Source organism: Myotis daubentonii, chromosome 11 (assembly GCF_963259705.1).
Source record: "Myotis daubentonii chromosome 11, mMyoDau2.1, whole genome shotgun sequence".
Lineage (NCBI taxonomy): Eukaryota > Metazoa > Chordata > Mammalia > Chiroptera > Vespertilionidae > Myotis > Myotis daubentonii.
In genome coordinates, this window is record NC_081850.1 from 11,352,395 (window position 1) to 11,362,203 (window position 9,809).

Genomic DNA, 9,809 nt, shown 5'->3' on the forward strand with positions numbered 1-9,809 from the left:
GTCCAGGTACAACATTTTGTCCAGAAGGTAGGCCAAGCTCTCCTAGTGGTTCTCTTATGACATTGCTTAATTTGCCTGGAGTGGTTGGAGCAGACACTATACTCCATCAATAGTCTAGCTAAAATTCTAATTATAAAAGTTCTGTATCTTTAAAATCTTTAATTCACTTCTTAGATATTGCTGATGCCGCCATGATTGTCTTTTGATAACATCTGTGAAAATAATTTTCTTGTAATATTGAGATATATACTCTTTTTTTTTTATATTGGGGACTCAGACAAAATTCTAGTATTGTATATATTCTATTTGTATAAAACTAGATTTATAGTTATACTAACAAGGAATAATTACATATTTTTAAACATATTAAAATAGGAACTTTGATTTGTGATGTTATTTATTATGGATTGAAAGATAAAAGTATTATCTCTTATATTGGAATACTTCCCCAGTTATTTTTGGCATTTCATTATCTTTACATTTTTAAGAAATATGGAGTATTCTTGTAGTATGTTCCTAAATTTGGAGTTGCCTGACATTTTCTCATGATTGATTATGATCACTTTTCTTGGCAAATTGTCATAGAGGTGATCTGGTATTCTTCTCTGTGCATCATACCAGGGCGCACATCATTTCTCTTATTGTTGGTGATGTGAACTTTGTTACTTGGTTGAGGAGTTTCAGAATTCACCACAGAAAAGTTACTATTTTTACTTTTTTGACTAATAAGTACTATGTAGGGATACACTTTTAAAACAAATAAACATATTTTTCTTCATTCAACTTTCACACATTCATTTTACATTCATTGATTTCCATTGTCTGAATAATAATAATTATTAGAATTACCATTATTATTGTTATTATTGCCTAGTGGTGATTTTCCAATTTCACTATTTTTTATATATTTGTCTGCTAGCATTCTGAGTAAAAAATGACTAAGAAGCGAGCAAGAAGTTTTCATTCTTTTTTATGCTTTTATTTATATAAAATTTAACTCATGAATTCTAAGTTGATTGCTGGGATGTTCCAACTATCAATGATTTATCTAGTACAAGTACCTTCAAACTGGCTCCTATAAGTTTTGGCATATTTCTATTTGAGCACCTTTTTAATTTCTGGCACAGTATAGTATAGGTTTATTTTCTGCTTCCACTTTCCCTGCCCAGAATTGGTCATTTCTTCATGGAGTCCTATTTCTTTTACTAATAAAATGATTCGGGAACTATGATTTTGGCACTAGGTTTGCTCAGTATTATTGGGTATTTATGCCTTGCAGACCTTTACAATGAAATAGAAAATGTATGTATGTGTGTGTGCACATATTGTTTTGTATTTGTTTGTGTTTATGCATTATCTATCTATCCATCCATCCATCATCTAATCTCTATTTGTCTTCAGGATAAATATAACTGTGTATTTAGAGCAAATTCTTCTTAAAATTCACAGCAATATATTGTAAGGGCATTAAGAACATTAATGCATTCAAAGAACGTGACTGCAATTATAAAAGGACTTCCTACAGCCTATTCTCATCATCCACAGCAAAGGTCCTATAATGTTACTGCAAACACTAAAGCATTGCTCCTAAGAGAAATACTAGCTAAAGTTCCTAAAAGCTTCTGGTCACATTTTCACCAGCTGATCAATGCATAACCTTATTTTATGTATCTTTCTGTTTAAAGACACTTTTTAACATTGAACTCACAGCTAATAACTCTAGCAGATGTATTTTCTCTGTAAAATTTATCACAGCCTTCTTGCATTTGAGAACATATAGCCAGCACCGCAGCAGTGCACTTTGAGGTCATTTTAAACAGCAAAATCACACACACAAAAATGTTAAAATGGCACTAAATAGACTGAGAAAAAGACAGTTGTTTATGGGATGAGGGTTGAAACAAGAAGGAAAATCATTGTCTTATTAGACTTTACCTGGGAACTGGTCAACTAGGCAAATCCAATTTTTGTCACTGTATGCATGTCTGTGAATAACTAAGAAAGCACTATAAGTATTGATTTTGGGGTTACAAATAAATTTCATTAAGTAGAAGTCTAAAATATAGACTCTGCAAATAATGAAGATCAATTTTACATTTCTACATCGGATGTGATATGCTTTTCGGTTGCATGTATAGCAATATTGTTACAAATAAGAAGCATAGATAAAATAGACTTGTTACTCTGTAGAAGTACTTATTGTAGCAGAATAAGCAGTTGTGATGGTTAATTTTAGATGTCTACTTGGCTAGGTTATAATGCCCAGATGTTTGGTCAAGCGCCAGTCTAGGTGTTGCTATGAAGGCATTTTTTATTTTCTTATTTTTATTATTATTATTTTAAAATATGGAACGCTTCACGAATTTGCGTGCCACCCTTGCACAGGGGCCATGCTAATCTTCTCTGTATCGTTCCAATTTTAGTCTATGTGCTGCCGAAGCGGTCACTGAAGGCATTTTTTAGATGTGATTACCGTTTAAATCAGAAGCCTGAGTAAACCATATTACTCTCCACAATGCGGGGGCCTCATCTTAAACAGTTGAAGGCCTTAAAAGAAAAAAACAAAAAACAAAACAAAACTGAGGCCCCTGATGAACTTCTGCCTCCAGATTGCTCTCACACTTGAGCTGCAACATTCCTGTGTCCTGATTGTCCAGCCTGCAGGCCTATCCTGCAGATCTCAGTGTTGTCAGCTCCCACAATCATGTGAACCGGTTCCTTACAGTAAATCTCCACACACACACACACACACACACACACACACACACACACACAGATATTCTAATGGCTTGGTTTTGTGGATGACCCTGACTAAGACAAGGTTATTATCAGCATCAGTTACCATGTTTAGAAACCCACTTTATATGCAGTGTGCTAAAATATTTGTGGATATTCTCCATGATAAACACACATATGGAACAGACAAAATAAATTACAGCTAACTCAGAAGTTTAAAAAATGAGTTAACTCTAAGGATTTAATTATTCAATTTCAGATTGGCTCCCACAACACCCACTACAGTGAAGACAAGTTGGCCAGAAATAACTTTATTTAAATAGTCTCCCTCTCTTCTAGCTCTGAGATGACCTCGCATTAGCTGATCAGATATTTAGTACACAAAAGGATTTATGACTTGTAAAATGATGCAATATTGATGACCTTATATTTACCATATTGCTTGGTGTAGAGAACCTAAAATTTTATTTTACTAAACCCTGATAGGATCATTATTCAAGGGATGGTGAAATCATGAACTTTTGCTCAGAAAAGGCTAAGAAACATGAAATGGTTATTAGCACCCAATTTTGAACTATGACTTATTTAACTACTAGAGGCCCGGTACACGAAATTGTACATGGGTGGGGTCCCTAGGCCTGGCCAGCAATCAGGGCCAATCAGGGCCAATCAGGGCCAATCGGGGCCGGGCTGATTGGGGCCCAAACGCCCTGGCAGGGTTGGGAGAAGAGATGACGGTCACCGGGCCAGTGCGGGAGGAACAGGTGCCAGACGCCAATGCCTCCATTGTCGGTGCCCCACCACCACGCAGTTGTCCACCTCCCCCACTCCTCCTTCCCTCGCTGCTGTGCTGCCACCATGGTGGGAAGGGGACTGGCCAATCGGGGCCTACTGGCCTGGGGAAGGGACAGGTCATGGGAAGTTGGCTGCAGGGCCTGAGGAAGGAGCCAGCCCTCGGCCCCCATGGGAAAGGGGTCGCATCCACTGCCACTCACCCCCAGTTCCCTGTCCCATCCCGGGGCCCGGCCCCAATCAGGTGATCAGGCCAGCTGGGGGGAGAAACCATGGGAGGTTGGCTGGCCAGGGGAGGTTGGCTGTGGGAGCACACTGACTCCTGCATTGAGCATCTTCCCCCTGGTGGTCAGTGCATGTCATAGCGAACGGTTGTTCTGATTGTTCCGGTTATTCGGTTGTAACAGTCGCTTAGACTTTTATACATATAGATGGTGTTCTTGTGAGACATTTCCTCTGATCTGACAAAGGATATGTATCAGTGATATCAATTTGTATTAACGCTGCTTTCTTGTAGGAGGGTGCCTACAATATAATTTATAGTCCTCAAATTGTTACCTTCATGTCTAAAATTGCCACCACTTACAAGTGAGCTCTTAAAATCCATTGATCTACTTTAATGCAGAATACACCTCCCTGATTTATAAGAGCTCACTTGTAGGTGAAGGTGCTCACCCACACAAGCAGACTGCACCCTCGCTATTAATCAGAAGCAGGCATGGAACTACAATCCTGAAATTCGAGTGCACATCACTTATGTTGTAATCATCTGTCCAGAAGCAAGGCATAGCACCAGCTGGCACAATGCATAGTGAGTAATATGCACTTGAATAATGGCTGCTAAGCTCTGGTTATGCATTTGAGCTCAATTAGCGATAGGAGTCCTTCATAACAGTATATTATTGGGGTTGACAATAGGAATGGACAGAGGCATTGAACACTTTTAATTGATAGATATCCGTTAAATATTAAAATAATTCATGACCAAAGGTAAACTGCTATATAGAATGTAAGCTCTGAAATGATCATCAAAATCCTTCCTATATTTAAGAGTCTCCAGAAAACAATTGCAAATATTGTTCAGGCATAAACTTATACCTGAAGAAAATAAGCAACTGGTTGTCTATGAATGTGAGCAAGCTTAAAGTATTGCGTGCATAGCATCAACCTAGAGTTGTCCCCAATTCAATGCCAATAGGAGTCCCTGATTTGGGGTGTTGTTAGGGGGCAGAGACTTTATTTAGTGCAAACAGCTCAGTTGTGAAATAGCACGGCTGTGAGAAAGCTCAAGAGTGATAACGCTCAATCATGACACAGCACTCCTGTGAAACAGCTTTGGTGGGTGGCTCAGGGTAGAGGCCTCAGGTTTACAGTTGCAGCATTACAGCTCATCTCCAGTGTTGCACTGAGCGCTGATGTTACAGCTCCAGCTGATGCTGCAAGGTCAGCTGGGGAGACATGGCCACTAAGTGTGCTCTACTGAGACAGAGGTGAAGCTGGCTTATGTAAAGAGTTACCAGTCCCAGGGCTCATCAGTTTGTTCTCATGCAGATGAAGACTCCAAGTCTTCATAGTTTGATTGGTCCAAAAAGCACTGTTCCGATTGGTTGGAATGGAGCTGCTTTGATTGGTCAGTAACGATGCAAATGTGTGGCTCCAATTCGATAGGGAAAGTGTCAGTCCTATTGGTCAAATTTCTACTCTAAACGTTCTCTTATGAGGAGCTCCCAGAGTAGAAGAAACACAGAGGAGGAAGCTTGACAGCCCAGCCTGTGGCTTTTCCCTGAAATCAACACATGTGAGGGATCTCTTTAAATAACGGCTGCTAGACTCTGGTTATGAATTTGAACCCAATTAACTATAAGGAGTCCTTTGTAACATTTATATGCTTCTTGGGGTTGACAATAGGAAAGGACAGAGGCATTGAACATTTTTCATTGAGCTTAGGTAAGGTAATTAATTTGGGAAGCAAAATATGAAGTATGTTTGGGAAGAATTATGCAGAAGGAAAAATTATAGAGTATGATATGATAAAATAACAGACTAATCACAAGAAAATTATAAATACACTTAAAGGAAATGTATAGAATCCCTAAAATAAGAAAACATGTTAGAGAAAGATTTAATTTTAAAAAAAGTCATAGAGGTTGGATTTGACATTCTCTTTTTTCAAATGCAACTTATAAAATAATGAAAGGGTAAATGTGACTCTTAATATGTGCATGAGTCTGCACACACAGACACACAGACAAATCCATATAGAATTGAATTGGTTGTTTTGTTCATCACCAATGCTTGAAATTCATCTTTATTCAGTGTAGCTTGGGAAATGCGATTCCTCATGAGAGACTAGACTGGCTTTAAAACCCATATTTTTTATAAGCTGCACTATGGTATCTCACTGCTTAAATTAGATCAGTGGTTTTCAACAGGATGTGCCGCAATAATTTTTAAAACATGCAATATCTGACTATTTAGTCAGGGGCACTGACCTCTTTTCCCTTAGATTGTCAAATAAAAAAATGACAACAGCCAACACAACAATAGTTGCCCAGTGTGAATGGATCAAAATTATACTTATTTTTTGTCAGAGCAGCAAAATATATATTTTTGGTGTGCCACCGAATTTTAGTAATTAGTTTATGTGTGCCGTGAGAGGGAAAAGGTTGAAAATTGCTGAATTAGATTAATCTTGGTCCTATCCTAATTCTTAGGGAAGTGAAAATCATTTTTCTTCATTTCAATATTTTTCTTCACACTTTTAATGAAAATGTTGACTTCCCTACTTTCTCTAATAGCAGGAAATGACTGATATGGAAACAAATGAATAAACAAATTGTGTCACCCCAAATCATGTTGAATTCCTAACCTCTGTGCCTGTAAATGTGAATTTATTGGAAATATGGTCTTTGTGGATGAGGAAGTTCAGATGCCATTATTAGAGGGTATCTGAACATACCATATATATATAAAGGGGAATTTTATATACACAGACACACAGAGAGGAGACATAATGTGAAAACAGGAGAACGCTGTGGACAAGCCATGGAACATCTGAAGCAATCAGAAGCTCAGAGAGACTCATGGAACCGATTTTCTCCCCCTTCCCTCAGAAGGCACCAATCCCGCTGAAACCTGGGTTTTAGACTGCTGGCTTCCACCACTGTGAGACAATACACTTCTGACACTTGAGCAACCCAGTTTTTTGTACTTTGATATGACAGCCTCAGGAAACATGTTCAAGGTGTACTTACAGCATATGAATGTGTCTGTACAAATTACTATTTTAATATTAAATATAACTTTAAAAATTATGGTCGCTGGGTTATCTGCAATAGAATCCCTCTGTCAATCCTCCATACATGTTAGTAAATGCTTTCAACATGACTTATGGAAGGAATGTCAAGAATTCTAGAGAAAATATTTTTCTGTTTAAAAGAAAAACTAGAAAATACAGCTTAATGTTATGTGAAAGTTTGGAGTCTATTTAAGTTTATGTAATCTGCTTATATCATTCTGTCTCTGAACAAGTCTCCAGATAATGATTTTTAAAAATAGGCACTGTTAACACATCTTCATCTGTTGTTTTCACTGAATTCCTGTCCAAGCTCTTACATAATTAAATCTGCAGAGGACCTCTATTTTCTCAGTAGCTATTTCTGGGACTATGTCAATATTGCTTTGTATATAATGATTCAAAGTTTTGTTCATTATCTTCTATTTTTAATTCATATACCCCCCCCCTCCCCAACATCCTGGAAGGAAATATCTTTTACATGTCTATTATCCTTCCAAAAAGGTATTTAAGTTGTATTTTTTAGCAATGGAAATATTTTTCATTTTTAAAGTATTGGTTTTCCATTATCAACAAACACCCATCATCATTTTACTCCCGCATAATTTTAATTAATATATTCCTGGTTATGTGGTACTTCCATCTTATTAACTTTTGTTTTTTTAATTTCTACTTCCCAATTTTACATTGAATTCCCACTCAGTTTTTTTTCATGAAAGCACTTACAGGTGTTTGGTAATTTGTTCTTTGATGCTGTGGCAACAACCATGGAGGTGGTAAATGGTGAGCAGGTGTGATGGGCTGAATAGCAGTCTCCAAGGATATCCAGGTATTAATCCCTGGAACCTATGCATGTTACCTTAGACGGCAAGGCGACCTTGCAGGTACCAGGTTAAAGACTGAGAAATGAGGAGATTGTCCTAGATTATCTGGTGGGCCAGGAATGCAATCACAGTGTCATCAGAAGGAGACAGACGCAGATTTGACTGCACACTGAAGAGAGGAAGGTGATGTGGAGATGCTGCTCTGGCTTGGGACATGAGGAAGGAGCCAGGGGCCGAGGAATGCAAGGAACACAGCTCCCAAAGCGGGAATGGCAAAGAGACAGATTCTACCCCAGATCTTGCAGAGGGAGATCCGCTTTGCCAACACCCTGGTTTGGGACTATTGGAACCATTCTATGACTTCTGGCTTCTAGAGTGTAAGAGAATGAGGCTTCTAGAGTGTAAGAGAATGAATTTGATTTTATTTGAACCATCAGATTTGTGTTGTTTTAATCCATCCGTCTGTGGTAATTTGTTACACACCCATAAAAAACTAATAAGCAAGGCTTCTCAGGAACGGACCATAGGTACTTATGAAGAATACGGGACCTCCCTGAGCAGCAGGCCATTTGGGGCATCTGCTATGTGGGTTTATTTGCATGAGGGAAGGGGATGTGAAGGGAGATGAGGCCTGTGACTTGAAGGGCAGAGTTGAGGTAGGGAGAACTGAGAGAGCAAGAATGGAATAATGGTCATATTATTGCTTAGACCTTGTAATGGCAATCCCTCCTTATCCTTCTCCCCTCTGAGTCCCCTATGAAAACAGTTTTTATTGGCTCCTAAGGGAGTTCTCTTTAAAACACAGGTTTGAATGCACTAAGGGTGTGTCACCTGGATGCTCAAGTGACAAAATGCAACACAGAGTAGGAGCTTATTCTGTCCCCTTCCCATGCAAATGAGCTCAGTCTAGCGCTAGCCTAATAAAAGTTAGAGCAACAAAACAAAACAAAACAACACTCCCTCTGTTATCATAAGATAGCTGCAGTTGGGTACTTCAGAAGACCCTTCATTGCTGCTAAGTCCATACGTTGATGGTAGGTTCCATCCATGGCGATGGCAAAGCATTCCTTCTAAGTGGGTGCCCAGGCAGCAAGCATAATAGATGGGACCTGCATCCCAATAATCTGGGAGGTCTGTTCAGGAACTCAAGGGTGTCAGACATAACAACTCCAAGGAATAAATCCATACATTTTAGTGGGAATAGGAAGTACTGTGTTATCTAGATGGGATTAGAGCATGTTACTGAGACTCAACCTGAACTAGTTAACCCCTCTTCAGACTTAAGTATTTGAGTCTAATGGACTTTTACTTGTCTAGAATCACAAAGATTCCCTCCTTAAAAGTTGCTTGGTGGGACACCGTGTCTTTTTAATCATTTCTAGGTACTAGTTAAATTGTCAATGTTGGTAGTACGTTCTAAATCTGTGAAGTTAAAACAATAAAAGTAATAGGCTGCCAAGATTCTGACAAAGAATGACTAGACTAAGGTTAAGGAGCATATGCTAGTTAATGAGGAATTATTTACACACAGAAAGATACTTCAGCAAAATATGGAGACCAACACACACACACACACACACACACACGTTTATATAGAAAGACCATCAGGAATGACAAATACATTTTCCAAGAGATGCAAAATATTTAAAATCTATAGAACTATAAAATATAATGTTGAAACCATCGTTACAAGTGGGTAGAAAACAGTTGTATCTATGCCTGAAATTTGCATTTCCATGGACAAAAATATCCCATTTGCAGTATCTTCAGTTTTCTTCAATTTACAGAATCAAAGAAAATGAAAATTACAGAACCATAAAATGAAATAACTCCAAAAAATAAGACAAAGCCGAACCTACCATTGAAAATACCCCCAGCAATATTTTATTCATTTTAAAGACTCACATTTTCTCCTGACATGTCTATTACTCATGAAACCATTCATCAAACCATTGCAACTCTTTCAAACTCTTTGAAAGTCAAATTCTTGCACTATAAGAAGAAAATAACTTCCAGAACACAGGATTATAAGGTAGAATAAATAATCACTGTGTATAAAAATACTTTGTTTTTAAAATTCCTTTATGAAGTTTTATAGGTAAAATTTGTGTTTATAAACATTCTACATTTCTTAAGTAACACGTTGCTTTCATATCCAAAAG

The 9,809-nt window shown here is 37.9% G+C and overlaps 1 non-coding gene across 1 annotated transcript; it reads right to left on the reverse strand.

Moving 5' to 3' along the window:
* Nucleotides 1-2,340: 2,340 nt before the first annotated feature.
* On the reverse strand, nt 2,341-2,447 carry LOC132212841 (U6 spliceosomal RNA). The gene has a single exon (XR_009447788.1). It is a non-coding gene; the product is annotated as a U6 spliceosomal RNA (small nuclear RNA).
* Between the last annotated feature and the right edge of the window lie 7,362 nt (nt 2,448-9,809).